Raw genomic sequence first — 19,128 nt, 5'->3', positions numbered from 1 at the left:
CTCATAGAATAAAAATTTTTGTATTAGCAACAATTTTCTTAGACTGTTTATGAGACCTGCAAAATATCTTTAGATGTTAGGGATAAAGAGGATAATGCCTACTCACTCTTCACTAGTACTAAAACCTTTTTGTTCTAGACATTACTATTGAAAGGCGATTACTATAACACTTCATACTTCTAAAATAATTACTTTGTCCTTTTAGTCAGAGACATTGGTCATAAAAAGATTTTACACAACAAAAATCATAACATAAGCAATTTTATGTAGTTGTGATGAGCTAATCAAATACACAAGACAAGATCTGTAGGAGAGATTTACGAGTGGTCTGTTTTGTTAAACCAATTGATATGTTACGGGGATAAAAGACCGCATTTCAGATCCACTAGTTCTTCTTCACGTTAGGACCCCAAATGGCAGTTTGTACTAGTTATCATCTAATTCCACAAATGGTCTCAAAATGTCAGTGACTTTTTCTACTTAAGGGAGCTGTGTACCAATGACGTGAATTTACAATGCTATTTGTTAGTCTCTATTTGCATATTTGCATATTGTGATTTGGATTCATTTTCCATACTTTAGCCATCTAAAAATTAGGTAATTATTCCCAAAGAAATTAAAAGGATTCCCTTTTAGTTCTAAGAGGTGGAAATGGCACCGTCACCTACTTTCTATGACAGTGTATCATGTAGCACAGCCAGTGATGAAGAGAAAGGCTCAGATTTAACACCCTTCTTAGTCTGCCTTACAGCCTCCCAGCTTATAGTTCCGCTGGAGAAAAATTGAATGGTCTAGAAATTTTCTGCCCCTCTTACTTGAAGCCATTCCACAGTATGAGGAAGTATTGCAGCAAGAGCAAGGGAGTGAGCATAGCCCTCAGTGTTCGAACACTCTTCAGAGAGAAAATATTTCTCCTAATTTCTCTTTAAATAACTCAGTGACTCCTTAGTGCTTTCTCACTGGAGCAGGGATTGGACTAAAGGTGCTTCTTCTTCCAGAAAAGCATCTCTGTATTAGCCATGTTCAAGTTAAAGCATTTTTTCTCTATTTTTCCCCAGCACCAAGATTATTTCCCTTTCTTTCTCTTGCACAATGGCATATCTTCATCAGGAGGAGGAATGAATGCCAAAAAGGTGTAATAGATCAGTGCCTTGAACTACCTTCTGCTCTGTAGCACTGTGGTCTTAAATCCCCTGAGGGAAAGGCAAAGTCCATCTCCTCATCATCACTGAACCACCCAAACACACAGGAACTGAAGTGAGAGGGAATAACATTTCTCTTCTTATGGTATTATATTTTGAAAGAAAGAGCGATATCTTCCATTGCTTATTAAGCTTTTGAAAGAAAAGACTTAGATGACAACCCCGACTGAAAGGAGGGGTTTGGCAGCTGTGTAAATAAATGTCCTAAACCCCAGGGAATGCCTGGCACACCCCTGTTACCAGTGTTTACTACCAAGCTGCTTGCTCAGCAAGCTGGTTTTTGTGGAATCTGATCTCAGATGTCTAATCCTCCTCATGCATGCTGCAGGGAGTCCCAAAGCTGAGGTAAAGGCTGTAAATTCTGCACAACAGTTTGATTGCTAGCGGTTAGAGACAGCTGAGCGGTTTAACACATATCTCCTTCTGGCGCTTGGTCTAAATTGCCATCCTTGCTTATGAGGCAATTTCTGGAGCTTGGTTCTAAAAATTTTCTTTATTGAAAGTCGTAGATAAAAGCACTTTTCAGTAAAGGATAGTTACTACAAAAATCATCAGCCTCATTCTTCTTAGCCATCTACACCCATTTATTATATTTATTTAGGCACAGTTTACAGAAAGTATCTTTTACTTACTGATAACAATTATGCATTTATGTTACAGCATTAAAAAATGGTTCTGCAGAATAAACAATGGGTGTTGAGACGCTTCTATGGAACAACAGCAGGTCATATCCACTCAAATATTTGAAACTTTACAGTCTTCAAAGGTCCTTGGCAAATCACTTCTGCTGAGTCCTGTTGGATTGATTCGAAATCTTACCCCGCACAGTTGTGACAGTGTGTTTATTACCTGCCCCAAGCAGCAGTTTATGACTTGCTCATGGCAGTGAACTAGGGTGGCTGAGGCAAGGAGACCCACCTCATGCTGTGACAAGGCAGTAACCTCAGTGAGGACAAAGAGCATGCCAGGGAAAAGACTGCTGCCGTGTTTCAGCTGACTCCAGGAAGACTAGGGAGAGAGACTGCTACCAGCCAACAGAGGAGGGGAAAATGTAAAGCAGTGCCAAAAAAAGCATTTTGAGAACTTGCTACGGGTTTTTTTGGATTACAGAACTGCATCACACAAGACAGGAGAGGAGACCTGTAATCTCTAACAGCGGTGATCTCCTGTTTTAATTTGTGATGGGGTCTAGTAAATCAAAGAGATCATTGAAGCCTAAAGAGGGAACCAGATAGATAACAGATCAGCCAGGAGGAAACAATAGACTGAGTCTGCTCAGTTCCAGCTAAGATACTTAGCTACTTGGTCCTGGAGAAGAGAACTAGATTTTCCATTTAATTTAGTAGAATAACTTATTTTATTATTATTAATTCAAGTCTTGACAGACTGACAAGGTGTTAAAGCAAGTCATGGTAAAAGATAAAACACAGATGTTAAATCTTTGCCTATGCACATGCTTAAAACTGTACAAATCGTGGTAAAATGTGTTAAATAGCTTGATAAATAGAAGTATTTTAACTGGAACATAGTTTTTTATGTAACAAAATTGTTATGGATATAGATGCCTTTTCAGATCATTTCATTAGTACCTTAAGCTTCTCAGTTGTATGTATATCAAAAATGTGCCCCAGCATTCCTCCTGGGACATTCTTTCTCTTTATTTATCTTGTTTTTAAAAGCCTTTTTTGGCACTCTTTCTCCTCCATTTACAATATGTTGTGAATAACATTTCACATTGAAAGGCTGGGGTGTTACAGTGTTTTGTTTGCACAACCACGGGGCTTGGGACAATGGTAGTAGGATAATTCATACCAGCTTTCACCTGGAAATATATTTAAATTCATTAATAGCTCCATTCATTTTTATGGGATTAGTTGCATGCTTAAAACTGAGCACATTGCTAGATTAGGGTCAAAGTGTTCAGGAATTTTTTGGCGTATACCATAGCCATATAATTCAACTAAAGAAAAGAAAAACTGGAGAACAGATAAAGCAGAAACATGAAACAGGGTGACAGAAAACAAAAAGTCAGACTTTGTGTTGAATTATCAAATCCGTTCTCCATAAATTACCCAAAAAGGGATTTGTAGCAAAGCTAAGCGGTTCTGAGTGAGAGGCTGCGAACTAGAAAATGGCTAAAACATAAGAAACAAAGAACTCTTCGATTTTGGTGCTCTTTTTTTTTTTTTTTCCTAACTTCATTTTGGCCTTCCAGTAAAAGTGAAAGACAGCAATTATATGTGTGGTAAAAGAGTTTTCTGCATGTGACAGGGGAATGAAGAGAGAGAGGTGGTGCAGGGTACACTCTGGATCTCAGTAAGAAAATCCTAATAACAAATGGCTCAATAAAATAGCAGTTTTAATAAGATAGAATAAAAAGAGGAATATGGATAGTGAGTCAATCTTATATCACTGTCCTGGTTTGAACCACAACTCCACAATCCCTTCAGATGCTGGGAACCCCACATTTGTGCAGCATCAGAGAGACTCGTGGGGGATTTCCACCCCCACAGCACACTGTGCAGACCCCCTCCACGAACAGGTTCCTCTTCCCTCCCATGTCACAGTGCCCTTTATTTTGGGTAACAAGCAGAATCATCTGTCTTCTCCTGGCAGGTTAGACTGTTACCTCTGTCGCAACACCGACCTGCGCATGGCGCACACCAGCAGTTTCCCATACAGCAGGTACACATGCTGACACACGGGCTGCTCGGGCCCCAAGTGCAATGCCCAATAGAGCAGACACAGCCTGTTCAAGATCACTAACTCCTTGAATAAAAAGTCACCTGTGAGGCTGCCAACATAAACAGTTGAATCACAAGTGCTGGTATGAAAGCAAGATAAACATTTAGATTCGTTGCAGTACCAGGAAGAACTTCCTTGAAAGGAGATTTGAGCTCCTGAAATACTCTGAAAGAAAAGTGGTAAAAGATCCCTAATTCAGCATGCTTGTTTGGACATGAAAATTCTGCAGAATAGTCCTATATTGACAAGAAGACATACTAGAAAAAAGAGTTAAAGGCCTGTCATCCATGCTCTCCATAAGTTTTACGAAACCTGTGTGTGAGCCGAAGCAGGCAGGATGCAGGACCAACCACAAAACCACGGATGAAAGGCAAAGAACAAATTTAATCTCAATACCTTGCAGATCGGGGAGTCTCTGAAGCAGCACCCAGGCAGAGGCATGCAAGCAGGGGACGCAGGCACCGCGGAGCAAGAGAGAGTCCTTATTAGCAAGACAGTCCTTGTTAGCAAGCGAGTGAGAGAGCGAGAGCTCAGACTTGCTGTTCTCGGCTGCATTTCAAGGATTCAAGCAGGCATACTTTTTCACTGTGCTTTGATCTCCTTCAACAGTGGGGCAGGAATCTCAGGCATGTTCAAGATGTCCCTGAGTCCATCACAGGCCTATGGTATCTAAGTGCAGATGTTCTACTTGTCGAGCACATAAGACTAAACAACAATCAATGTGATATATATGTTTTCCAGCACCCCACGTGCAAGTACTTGAGCGTATTTACAGTCCTCCTCGCCAATCTTCCATCACTTTCCCACAACCAGTAATTAGCACTGACTGTGATCTGCAAGTTCTGTAAATAAACAAGAAGCTATGGTGCTGTCATCCCACAGCCCACAGACTCTTGAAGAGATGAATAAGGATTGAAGGGCTTAGTTGAGTATTTGCAGAATGTAATTCACTGTAGCTCTTCAAAATGTGCTGTCCACAGTCACAGGTAAACTCTCACTGTGATTTATGCATACCCTGCAGCCACCTGCTTCAAGAGTTTTCATCTCAGCTGTGGAGAGTGAGGTGCACGAGAGCTCATGATTCAGAAATGTGATGGCTCAGTGTTTTAACCCTAAGAATGGGCATTCTAGTTCCTGAAATAACCATAAACTTTTCAAAGTTTGGTTTTACCTTTAGTTCACATGAAACCACCTTGGGGTTAATCTGCTCAAAGACCTTGTGGTACAGATGTGAGATGAGCAAAACTGAGATGGTATTATTTAGGGAGTGGGGAGCAGGCAGTCAACAGGTAAAATACATGGTATTATAGAAGAATGGGAACCCTTCTCATTATCTGGCTTTCATTTGGACCAATTGATTAGGCACACAGTTAAAATCACTACATAGCTTCCCTTTTTGTCACACTGCCTTTGAGGGACTAACACTAAAGGTTCAACTCTCTAATAGCACTCAGGCAGCTTTTAGGAAAATGCCCTCAAAGTGTCTTTAATCATCAGAAAGGAAAAGTGTCGAAAATGGAAAAGATTTTAGGAAAGCTTTTGTTCCTGTGTGAGACAGAGAAGAACTGACTGAAGCTCTTTAGGAAGAAAAATGAGCTTCCGTGTTCAGAAGGAAGAGAAAAGCTGATGCTGCTGGGTTTAGGGGTGATGATACTTCAAAGCGGGCATTGTCACAAGTGGCAGCACCCAAGGAAGTGATATAGAACATCTCTCAGCCTGAGAGTATCCAAAGTGGACCCTGGGGAAAACAATCCACAGTACAAAGCAGCTTCCAGACTCTTTCATCTAATAGAAAGCAGGGCACAAAGAAGCACAGGGTGAAGTTAATAATCTGTTAGCTTGTTTTGTGGTCTCCACATGTTTTTATGTTCCCATGCTGTGAATGGAAAAGTATTGAAAGAAAAAGTGGCCTTTGCTGTCCCAGATTGCTCGCTCACAGTTAATTCTCCCTCAGTACACAGTGGTTTTATTTGTTGATTTTAAAAGGCACATGATTTGGAGGAAAGAAAAACAGGAAGGAAACAAAAAACCCCACAACCATAATGACATGTGGTTGTAATGTTTTGAATTTTTTTCATCTGTTATAAATATCTCCAAGGGGACCTGTATGTATCTATGGGTGCCTGTTATAAACTATGCAAAGAAAGAAATGCAAACTTTGCTATAACCTCTTCCAAAATGTTACCTGCTCTTTCACTTTGCTGAAAATGCTTAGAAAATAGCTTTTTTCAAAAGTTGCTTTCCTAAGTAAAAAAGGATTATATCATCTCTTTCTATATGTATGAACCTCAGAAATAATTTCTGAATATATTGGCCCATTTCAACCAGATTTGACAGAGATAGAGATATCAAAGGTATAAAGTTTATGCATATTTCATGAGCAGAGACAGCATGGTATACCTTAAGGAGAATACAAACACCCTTAGTGAAGTAAAGACAGCAGCACGAACTCACCACTTATTAGACAACGAAGAGTCTAAGGGAGAGGGAGATGTTACGAATCCTCTAAATGCAGGAAAAGCCTCATTGGGCACCAGAAAAGCCAAACACACCATAAAAAAAAAAAGAAACTCTGCAAATAACCAGATTTCTTTAGTTTCACCCTGAAGAGGTGCACAGGTGAGACTTAGCAGAAATCTATGACCTACAGCTGAAAACATCCCACCAGCTAAACACCAAAGCTTCCATGCTGGATCTGTGAACCAGACTCTGTCCTCCTGCAAGGGATGTCAAAATTGAGATACCAAGCCTTCACAAGCATTTCCAACTGAAAGCTGTGCTTTAGTGAGTGTAAGCAGGAATCTGTTTCCATTTTCACATGTCGTCCGTCATCTCACCACATGTCCTGCAGCCCAACCACCTGAAACTTGCCCTGTGTTCGAACCCAGCATCACTGCCGTAGAGCATACACTGGGAAGGTGCAGGAGCCAAGAGCTGCCACCTCCCTTCGCAGGGAAGTCCATCATCATAGGTCATCTGCTCTGCCTGCTCCACCAGCACTGCAGGTCCTCTCTCTGCAGCCATGTAAACCACCTTAGATCTCTTACACATCTGTGAAGAAATATTTGCAGCACATACGCATCTGTGTGCTATATAGTGTGGCATAGATATAAACTGCAGGCAATCTATTTGAAAATGTTATATTTGATGCAAAATTATATAACTACCTTTATGATACCTGGACTTCTGCAGGGCCTTTGACATGGTCCCCCACCACATCCTTCTCTCTAAGTTGGAGAGATATGGATTTGATGGGTGGACTGTTCGGTGGATAAGGAACTGGCTGGATGGTCACATCGAGAGGGCAGTGGTCAATGGCTCGATGTCCAGATGGAGAGGGGTGACAAGTGGTGTTCCTCAGGGATCCGTGCTGGGACCGGTGCTGTTCAATATTTTCATCAATGATTTAGACAGTGGGATTAAGTGCACCCTCAATAAGTTTGCCGATGACACCAAACTGAGTGGTGCAGTCAACATGCCAGAAGGACGGCATGTCATCCAGAGGAACCTGGACGAGCTAGAGAGATGGGCCTGGGCAAAATTTATGAAGTTCAACAAGGCCAATTGCAAGGTTCTACACTTGGGTCGGGACAATCCTCGTTATCAATACAGGCTGGGGGATGATGTGATAGAGAGCAGCCCTAAGGAAAAGGACTTAGGGGTACTCGTGGATGAAAAGCTGGACATAAGCCAACAATGTGCACTTGCAGCCCAGAAGGTCAGTCGCATCCTGGGCTGCATCAAAAGAACCATGGCCTTTTGTAGGGGTGTGTAGGTGATTCTCCCCCTCTACTCTGCTCTCGTGAGACCCCACCTGGAATACTACATCCAGCTCTGGAGCCCTCAGCACAAGAAGGACATGGACCTGTTGGAACGGGTCCAGAGGAGGGACACGAAGATGATCAAAGAGCTGGAGCACCTCTCCTATGAGGACAGACTGAGAGAGCTGGGGTTGTTCAGTGTGGAGAAGAGAATGCTCCTGGGAGACCTTATAGAGACCTTCCGTTACCTGAAGGGGGCCTACAAGAAAGCTGGTGAGGGACTTCTTAGGATGTTGGGTAATGGTAGGACTAGAGGGAATGGATTAAAACTAGAGATGGGTCGATTCAGATTGGATGTTAGGAAGAAGTTCTTCACCATGAGGGTGGTGAGACACTGGAACAGGTTGCCCAGAGAGGTTGTGGAAGCCCCATCCCTGGAGGTTTTTAAGGCCAGGCTGGATGAGACTCTGATCAACCTGGTCTAGTGGGAGATGTCCCTGCCCACAGCAGTGGGGTTGGAACTAGATGATCTTTAAGGTCCCTTCCAACCCTAACAATTCTATGATTCTATGATTAATCAACATTATATAAATGTAAGATATTCTGGGGCAAAATACATCACTGATGCATTTTTATTTTATTACCTAGACTCACATGCATGTGTCTGAAAATTCTTTTTATATCCATAAACATTACCCTGTTAAACCTGGATCTTCGTGTTACTGTGTTTATTCCATCCTAGTCTTCTCCCATTCTTATTTTACTATTACACATTCTAAGGAAAAAGTTATGTTATATTAAGTTATTTTATGAGTCACAATAAATATTAAATCCAGACAGAACATCTTTTCTTTTTGATGAAGTTATACAGGGAAGCAATTGGTATCTTGAACTGTGATTTTATGCATGTTGTCTTTCCTTACTCCCTTCCCTTTTGCTCACATGCACCCAAGATTTCTTTTTTTAACTATGCCAAAGCTTTACTACTGTATTTTTCACAGCTATGGAAGATTTCACTGTAGTTCATATCTTAAAAAGAGACATTCTGATTAGAATTGAAACAAAGAATTTACCTTTAGTGCACAGCTCTCTCAGAAAAACACTGACTAAATTTACAAAGAAAACTGGGAATATTCTCCCTAAATTTGTTTTGCAACATATTACAACGTCTAAATTAAACATGACAGTAAAATTAATCTGCTTATGGTACCAGTAACATAAACCTAGAAGAATATTTTTAGACAGCACTACACTTTTTTCACACTTCCACAGCATGAGGTAAAACCAGAAAATATTCTCAAAACATTCTTGACAAAACCAATAGCATCACTAAAGTTAGACTGAAAATATTCAAAGATGTTTATTTAGCAGTTATCTTTCTCAGAGCTCCTGCTGTCTTCCAATTTTTGGTAAATATGCATGAAATTAAGTCTGTTATATTATCACTTAATTTCAGTTGTCACCAGTCCAAATTTGCAGCGCATGGCAAAGTGCCATACAATGCCTGCCCCATTATACCACTGAAGATACTGTTGTTATTAATCAAATTCCAGACATTTAGGATTAGTGCAGGTCCTAGCTCACACTGAGTGCAAAAGCTAATCATCTTGGCAAAAATGAGAGCATCTACTACTAGACAGCAGTTCAGGATACCGAGTCTTTCCATGTCCAGATGAGACAGCCTTTTGTGAGCGAAACTTCCAAGACAAACTCATGATAAGCTTAAACTGTCTGATTGCAATTCCCTACTGCCTTTCTGGATCTGACCCAAAGCCCATTTAATTCGGCTGGAGCCTGTCCACTGACTTCAGCAGGCTCAGGATCAACTCCCCTATAGTCTACATAGCAATGAGATTTTTGCTCAAATTTGCTGCAGCTGAAAATGCTGCTTTCCCACCATTTTTAAAGACATATATTAATAGGGGATAATAAAATGTCCTTATTCCGGGAAATACTGAGTTCTGCTAAACTCCGTGGAGGTGGAGTGCGGAGAGTTCCACACAAATCATAGCAGGCAAATGTTTATTAACTGTTCAGCACCTTAATTTCCGTCAATTTCCCTGGGAACTAAATACATCTAATAACCCCTCTCATCCAGTCCTGCAGACAAATCCTTAAAATTTGTCTCAGACAAACCTTGACGTCTTCTTTAACTCCGGTTGACTTCAATGGGTGACCGAGTCTTCAACAGCTGACAGGATCAGGTTTTCACCTGTATCACCAGTGCATAGTCAAAGCTAAAAGCAGACAAATAAAATTTTTCAGTGATATAGTTCCCCCATTTCTCACTCGTGACAAAGAGGCAAGTCCACATTTAAAGTACCATTACACCTGCTCTGCACGATGTATTTATACTTGAGTGCATTCAGAGAACAGTCTTTGAGAAATACTCTCATGTGTTTGTAAGAATGAAAGTCAGGCTTAATGTTTAAATTCACTATATTGTAACAATAGCTGCACTGTGCAGAAGGGAAAAATTAATTGCTGTATCTACTTATAATCCTTTTGTGAACCCTTTGGTTGCTGTTACATCGTAGTGTCCTTCCAGAATTTTTACTTACTATCTTACATTCACAGATGTTCAACAAGTGGTGGGCTGCAATTTTGCTTAGATGAGCATTTTCAGATGCCGTGGGAAAGATTTCAGATACCGTGGCTATTGGAACCAATGGGAATATATCACTGTATACCCATCATGGTGAATTGAATCGGCTTTTGCTTCCTTTTGGAGAGCCCTCAAAGGAAATGAGTGCAGCTGTGTCTTTTATGACTCCACAACAATGGGGACTTTACAGAGTGCGTGGTCACTGTCTGCTTCCGGACATAGGAGACATTTCATGCTGTGGCTGCACAGACTCCACTATCATGCAGAATTTTCCTTGAAGCATACATCCAGCACAAGATGGTTCCCATGTCCCACCTCAGCTCTAAAGCATAATGTACAAAATTTCTCACATACAACACCAGAGTGAGATATTTATCCAGCTGGAGAACCTCCCATGAGATGTTCTCTAAACTGCCTCCTTCACACCTCAGAGGCTTTCAAGGCCCCGAGATCTTTTCCCTTTCCCCTTTTCCTTCTAGCCTCTGATCTCTCTTCCCACCACTGCACCCACTCAGCTCACCCATGAAGACAGGCAGCTCCCCTTCCTGAGAGGCAGCAACAACAACACCCACCCATAAGGGCTTGGGTTTATCTTATTGCTTCATTTCAGACATTTTCTCAGTCAACCCTCTATGTGGTATTACTCCCCGAGAAAGATGATTCTAATTACAAGTAGTAGTTTAATCTGGTATGAAGATCTGAAAATGTGCGGACACCCTATTCCTGGTGTATCTTCTGCAGGGAAACTCATCTTGATGTTCTGTTCTGGCACCAGATGATGGAATGACAACATATATGGAGCAGTGCAGTGTGCCACCCTCCTTCTGGTTATTAAATTGTGTCTGGGAGGGCTCTGAATGAAGATAAAAAGGCAAAGCCAGCTCAAGCACCTCAGAATTGGGTGGGGGAGGGAATGGAATTACATCCCAAAGAGGATGGGCCAAGTTCTTGCTGCTTTAACAAAGGAAAGGGCACCCTGTGAGGAGCAGAAGTGCTAATGAAGCATATTTATGTATTCCCATGTACTCCTTCTACTCCTTCAGCAGTTGCAGCACCCGGCAAAACTTCCCAGACCCTGTAGAGTGGACAGAATAACTTTGGATTTTTTTGTTTTCACCAATGATTTATTGTCAGCAGCCAGCTGCCTACCTTGCCCATGCCTACTCCTATCTGTATGAAATAGGGTTTCATGCCGTGTTTTTATAATGCTTTATTCTCAGTCAAAAATATGGTATGACAAAAAGAAATAGTCACAAGGTGGGGTAATTTCTGGCTTTTTTGATTTTGGCAGAAAAAATAGTTTTCTGAAAAAGCATGTACACTTCTCTGAAAATTAGTTTTTACTGAGAATTTTTTACAATTTTTTTTAAATTTCAATGATGATAGAATCATAGAATTGTCAGGGTTGGAAGGGACCTTAAAGATCATCTAGTTCCAACTCCCCTGCCATGGGCAGGGACACCTCCCACTAGATCGGGTTGCTCAGAGCCCCATCCAGCCTGGCCTTGAACACTTCCAGGGATGGGGCATCCACAGCTTCCCTGGGCAACCTGTTCCAGTGCCTCACCACCCTCATGGTGAATCACGGAATCACGGAATCACGGAATCTTCAGAGTTGGAAGGGACCTCTAGAGATCATCTAGTCCAACTCCCCTGCTAGAGCAGGATTGCCTAAACCACATCCCTCAGGGCTGCATCCAGGCGGGTCTTGAAAGTCTCCAGAGAAGGGGACTCCACAACCTCCCTGGGCAGCCTGTTCCTGTGCTCTGTCACCCTCACCGTAAAGAAGTTTTTCCGTGTATTTGAACGGAACTTCCTATGTTCTAGCTTGTGCCCATTGCCCCTTGTCCTGTCGCTGGGAACCATTGAAAAGAGCCTGGCTCCGTCCTCCTTAAACCCACCCTTTAGGTACTTGTAAACATTAATCAGGTCCCCCCTCAACCTTCTCTTCTCCAGGCTAAAGAGTCCCAGCTCTTTCAGCCTTTCCTCATAAGGGAGGTGCTCCAGTCCCATAATCATCTTGGTTGCCCTACGCTGGACTCGCTCCAGTAGTTCCCTGTCCCTTTTGAACTGGGGAGCCCAAAACTGGACACAGTACTCCAGTTGTGGCCTCACCAGTGCAGAGTAGAGGGGGAGAATGACCTCCCTCGACCTACTGGCCACAGTCTTCCCTATGCAGCCCAGGATGCCATTGGCCTTCTTGGCGACAAGGGCACACTGCTGGCTCATGGATAATTTGCTGTCTACCAGGACCCCCAGGTCCTTCTCCTCAGAGCTGCTTCCCAGCATGTCCGCCCCTAACATATACTGGTGTTTGGCATTCTTCCTTCCCAGGTGCAGGATCCTACACTTGCTTTTGTTGAACCTCATTAGGTTCTTCTCTGCCCAGCTCTCCAGCCTGTCCAGGTCACGCTGGATGGCAGCACGGCCCTCTGGAGTGTCGGCCACCCCTCCCAGCTTGGTATCATCAGCAAACTTGCTGAGGATACACTCTGTCCCCTCATCTAGGTCATTAATGAATATATTGAACAAAATTGGTCCAAGTATTGACCCCTGAGGGACACCACTCGTTACAGGCCTCCAACTGGACTCTGTGCCGCTGATCACAACCCTCTGAGTTCTGTCACTCAGCCAGCTCTCGATCCACCTCACTGTCACCTCATCTAGCCCATACTTCCTCAGCTTCCTAATGAGGATATTATGGGAGACAGTGTCAAAAGCCTTGCTAAGGTCAAGGTAGATGACATCTACGGCTCTCCCCTCATCCAGCCAACCCGTTATAACATCATAGAAAGCTATCAGATTGGTCAGGCATGATTTGCCCTTGGTAAATCCATGCTGACCACTTCCAATAACTTCCTGTTCCTCTATGTGTTTGGAGACGACATCCAGAATGAGTCGCTCCATTACCTTCCCAGGGACAGAGGTGAGACTAACTGGCCTGTAGTTCCCTGGGTCCTCCTTCTTGCCTTTTTTGAAGATTGGAGTGATGTTAGCCTTCCTCCAGTCCTCGGGCACCTCTCCTGTTCCCCATGACTTTTCAAAGACGATGGAGAGTGGTCTAGCAATAACATCTGCCAGCTCTCTCAGCACTCGCGGGTGCAACCCATCAGGGCCCATGGATTTATGAATGTCCAGCTTGGCCAAGTGGTCTCTGACCCGGTCCTCCTCAACTAAGGGAAAATCTTCCTCTCTCCAGACCTTCCCCCTTGCCTCCAGGGTATGGGATGCGTGAGGGACGGCTTTATCAGTGAAGACCGAAGAAAAGAAGGCATTCAGTAACTCTGCCTTCTCTGTGTCTTCCATCACTAGGGCACCCGTCTCATTCATCAGTGGACCTATATTTTCCCTAGTTTTCCTTTTCCTGTTGATATACTGGAAAAATCTCTTCTTGTTGTCTTTAAATGCAGTGGCCAAGCTGAGTTCTGATTGAGCTTTGGCCCTTCTAATCTTCCCCCTGCATAGCTTTGTTATATCTTGATAATCCTCATAAGTTGCTAAGCCCCTTTTCCAGAGAATGTAAGAAGAACTTCTTCCTAACGTCCAATCTGAATCTACCCTCTCTCAACTTAAGGCCATTACCCCGTGTCTTATCATAACACTCCCTGATAAAGAGTTCCTCCCCGTCTTTTCTGTAGGCACCCTTCAGGAACTGGAAGGCTGCTGTACGGTCTCCCTGGAGCCTTCTCTTCTCCAGGCTGAACAACCCCAGCTCCCTCAGCCTGTCTTCATAGCATAGGTGCTCCAGCCCTCGCATCATCTTTGTGGCCCTCCTCTGGACCCGCTCCAATAGGTCCATGTCCTTCTTGTGGTGAGGACTCCAGAGCTGGACACAGTACCCAAGGTGGGGTCTCACGAGCACAGAGTAGAGGGACAGAATCACCTCAACCTGCTGGCCATGCTTCTTTTAATGCAGCCCAGGATGCGGTTGGCTCTCTGGGCTGCAAGTGCACATTGACGGCTCATGTTGAGCTTCATGTTAATAAGTTAAGTGCTGATTACTGAGACTTCTACCTCCCCTTAGCGGATGGATCTTTCATTGCTTTGAGAAGCAACACAAAGAGAAGGGCTTCAGTTTTCCCATGTGAGCATTGCATAATTGCAAAGAGGTTTCTTTTCCTGTTTGGCCTTTCTGCAAAGGAACTCTATTATCAGCCATCCTACGTGAACAATGATACCAGCAAATTCTGAGGAAGTTCTGGTTAAACTCACCCTGCCTCAATGGGATAAGAAAATGACAGTGACACGTCAGCCAACGTACACAAATACAGAAGGCACAAAAATACACACTCCTTTCTATTGAAGAGTGTGAAAAAAAGACTGAAATGTGGACAGGAAGTTGGAAAGAAGTTTAAAACATTAAGATTAATTTCAAAAATCTTAAAGAAGAGACATAAAATAAAACCATGAATATAAATTCCATAGTCCTGTATTTTAGGTAGATACCAATTTTGAACTATTGGAGTTCAGAATCAGTCTTTTCCAGAGGCTGTTTTGCTAAAACCCAGTGCACTTAGTTTTTTCTTCTTTTATATCTGTGAACCCAGATCAAAAATTAAACCCAGTTCCTAACTTCACTGGCTGCCCACATTGTTTTGGGGACACTGAGTCCCGCATCATGGTGGGTCCTGGAGGAGAGAGCAACAAGCCACCTGGATCCCATGACCGCAGGAGTCCGTGCAGCACCTCAGAAAAGTACCACTCTCCTTTATCTCAGAATCTGACCTCAACAGTTCAGAGTTCACAAAACAAATAGACAAATTCTCCAGATTTTCAACTTTTTATACATCCCCTCTGTGCAACCCCAAACATTTAGAGAGGGATGTTCAAACAGGTATTTTGAAAATCCTGCAGTGAGGAAGATGCATTTTGCACACCAGCTGATGCTCAGCAGAGGCATAAGCAAGGACAGTTGACAAAAAGCAGGCCCGTGGCTAGCGCTGTAAAGCTACATCTACCCTACTAAAATGATACAAGGTCAGAGTGAACTGGAGCTCTGGACCCCTGTTTATCCACACAGCTTAACTTTTTTTCTCCCTGACTCTACTTTTGGCTCAGCACTTAAATGTGTGATATTTTCAGAAATTCTCTAAAATTTTCACTACATTTTTTAAAAAATTTGGATGTATAAAAGTTGTAGTTATTTAATTACACATCCAGCATTTGAATTTAAATCTTTTCTGACCTAGAAGACCTCCTTTTTGATGCATAAGCAGTGGCCCCCTGTTCTTGTCTATCTTTGCTTCCTCCCACATCATCTTATATCAGAGAGTGGTGCAAGACAGACTGCTGTGATTCATGTCTTGCCACTATTCACATGCACTATAGCCCTGAGCCAGTTAGAGCTACAAAACATCACATGGGATCTCGTACTGAAAGTCATTAAAGTTGTTCCTCACTAAGTAAATCTTACTTTAAAGCCTTTCATGTCTAAAGAATCATGCATATTTCTTCGAGCTCATTACTATAAAAGAAAAAAGAAAAGTAAATGATGAAAGATCCTAAACAGGTGTCACGTATTGGACACCAAACAGGAAATGAAATGGGTGGAAAGAGAAAAATTACCAGGAGACCCAAGCAACATTTTTAAGTATTCCTTAGAGTTCTTGTGAAATGGTATAATAAAATTTCTCTAACTCCATTTCTTCCACTCTTTTTAAGTTAAGACCTTCTGGAGCACCAAAGGTACTCAAAAGGTGGAATAAGCTGCCAAACCCATCAAGAAAGAAGTGGGGTTTTCTAAAGGAAATCATTAAATGTAATTACTGAGCTTATAGGGCCACTGAGAATTCCTGAAAGGAAAGTTTCTTTCAGTGTTTCAATCACAGACAAGTTACTTGCAGAAATAACAAATTTGTGGAGTGGTTATCAAGATAAGAACAAGAGAAAGACGTTGTTTTGGTCCTCCAATTGAAAATACCGTTTTGTTCAAGTAAAACAAACAAACAAACAAACAAACAGAAGAAGTCAGAGTAGCTTTTTTTTAAAAAGTGTGGCAGCACATTTCTCCAGTTTTCTTCCACTTTTAGATCACGTATTTGTTCCTTGTGAAACTCATCCCTCTTGCACAGAGTCAGTACAAGGACCAGGTACACTCAGTACTAAGGTGACATAGATGTTTGGGGCCCAGATGAGTGCAATATTTATCATGGACCTTCAAGGATGCACCTGGGTCTTGTGCTAGATCTCCACTCCAAGGTGGATTACATCACAGCTAACTGCTAAGAACAGAACACCTAAACCTCCCACTGAAAGAGAATCTCTCTAAGTCTGAAATGGCTGCTTCTAAATGGACAGTCTATGATTCCAGTTTGAACTCCTGATGTAGCTAAATATGGTGTATTCATAAACAATGTGAATGATAGGATTTTTGTTCTGCTTATTTCTGTTGTTAAAGTAATACAAATAGCCAAAAATCTACGCCTTGATTGTGCAAGTGTGTTGCCAAACAATGCTAAAAGGAGTTCAATGCGTGATACAGTGAAAGGATAATATATGAATCTGGAAGCCAGAAGGCCTGCTGGATAAGCTTAGGGTCTATTGGAAAGGTTTTGACACTGCATTTTTTTATTCTCTTACTGTCTATGAAAAGCTGGAAAACATGTAGATATTTGGTCTCCTATGGCAGAGGACTGAGGTCTCAACTTTTGTTAACCAAAATGGTCCAACTGGAGAGCAGAAATCAAGTTAGCTATCTAACCAAAAGCACATGGTTCATCCACATGCATGTGACTCAGAGGACCCTCTACCCCACGTGAGTATTACTTTTATTTGTAGAGTTGCCGGCTTTGGAGAACAGGGAAGCCTGGCAGAAACCCACCTATGATGTCCAGCATATTTAGCCTCTTGAAGGACTGTATCATTTTAAAAATGTTGTCATGCACTCACCAGAAGATTCTAATATGGCCAAGTTTTGTTTTAATATCTTTGAGCTGAGTCATGAGCTACTGAGAGCCCTTTCCCATTTGTACTGGTGGGATGGATACCAAGCCATCTTTTCTCACTTGCTATTCCTTCTAGATCAAACTGTCTAACTTAGATCTTTACCAGCACTTCAGCTGAAGCCAGCAGTTTTATGGGAACAAAGACAGAGCAAGAACATTAGGGTAAATTTCTGTAACTGGAATGGAAACAGCCAGTGCTGCACTTTGCTCAGTATCTTCTCCAGTGCAGCGTGCAAGGATTCAGCACCAGGCACCATGCTTTGTCTCTCATTGCTTTTACAATAAAACAAGAACTTCTAAAAAGTCACTGACTCCATGGGAGCTTTCCCCTCGCTTCGAGCCAGAGAGCTTGAGATCACGAGTTTTGCCACTGATGCAAAATAGCCCTGTCCTGCTCTGTTTCTCACCTCACTTAAACCTGGTAACCACTGTGTCTAAACATGACCAGCATGAGTCACCAGATCCACTAAGTCCCCAGGCTCCTACTGGCTTCCTCTGAGGTACTCCATAGATGTCTTTAGGCTGCCAAGGTGGCATGAAACCTTCTCCACTGCCCATCTCTCCAAACAGACCTTACACCTGCTAGAGAGTCCAGCGATTAACTCAGTGTCACAATAACAGGCTCAGTTTCTGATGTTCCTGGACCTTCTTGGACCACTTGTCATTTAGCAGCCAGACACCTCTCTTTAAGCAAATTACTATTTATTAAGAAAAAAAAAAAACAAAACACCTGAGAGAAAAAGAATAAAACAATTAACGGCATATATGCATAACTAACTTACCTGGCCTTTTTTGTGGAGATCCCAGCAGACCGGTCAGATGGTCATGCCAGGCTTCTCCAGGCTTGACTTTGGCTCCCTGCATCAGCGCTGTTGTTTTATGCGACATCATGTCTTTCATCTATTCAGCCCCTTTGAATCAGCATAAGGCAGACTGTTTCTTCCATGTTGGAGGGCAACTTCAAAACGTTTATTTCAGGAGCAGAGATTTGCACTAACAAGTGCCTCGAATTCGGGCACTGGACATTCCTTATCTCACCCTTTGGGCCAGGAACGCAATAATTTCTTATACTAAAACAGAGCCTGAATTTTATTTTATGAATCTATACTTCATTAGCAGTCTCTTATATTAGTTTTCTACCAGTCCCGCTCTATTAATGAGATAAGCTAATGATAGAAGAAAGACAATTAGGTATTCAGTGTACCAAACCAAAAATTAGATTAGAAACAGACCAGAGAATTTCCAAGGGTCTGGGAAGAAATTTGTCCCAAAAATACAACTTTGTTCTTCTTCGAAGGCACTCCTTTTTTTGTACTAACTTGTTATATTTAAACACTTTTAGGATAGGCGATGCCCAAATCCTATTTGCCTTAATTGGTACTTAAGGTCACTCTGTATATGAGAAGCTTTAAAGCTTGCATTTAAAGCATCGCTAGTTGCTAAACATGTCTATGCATAGCTGTTACACTGGCACACTTGCAAACAATGCACCATTTGTACGAGAAAGATTGGAAAATCTTTTTTGATCTGGAAGGCCTCTGTCTTCTAAAAAGCTGTTTCTTACTTTGCACCTAGCCTTAAAATACTCACAGATCATATATGACTAAATAGTCTGAAATTGAGTAAAAATTGATTCATCTGAAAAAAACAACCCTGTTTCCATCAATTACATACAAGGAAAAGACAATTTTCAAGAAGAATATTCCATACCAACTGTTGGAAAACAAATGTTTGTGTGCCAGAAAATTAAAAATCAATATCATTTGTTCTGTCTATGTTATTTCAATACTTTTATGGGCAAGATCTACAGTCTTGTGAGCCTATAATGAACTTTAAAACAAAGTATATAAAGGCAGACTAATTTGAGGTTT

The sequence above is a fragment of the Rissa tridactyla genome, chromosome 1, assembly GCF_028500815.1.
Source record: "Rissa tridactyla isolate bRisTri1 chromosome 1, bRisTri1.patW.cur.20221130, whole genome shotgun sequence".
In the NCBI taxonomy this organism is placed as follows: Eukaryota; Metazoa; Chordata; class Aves; order Charadriiformes; family Laridae; genus Rissa; species Rissa tridactyla.
This window is presented reverse-complemented; position numbering follows the sequence as displayed.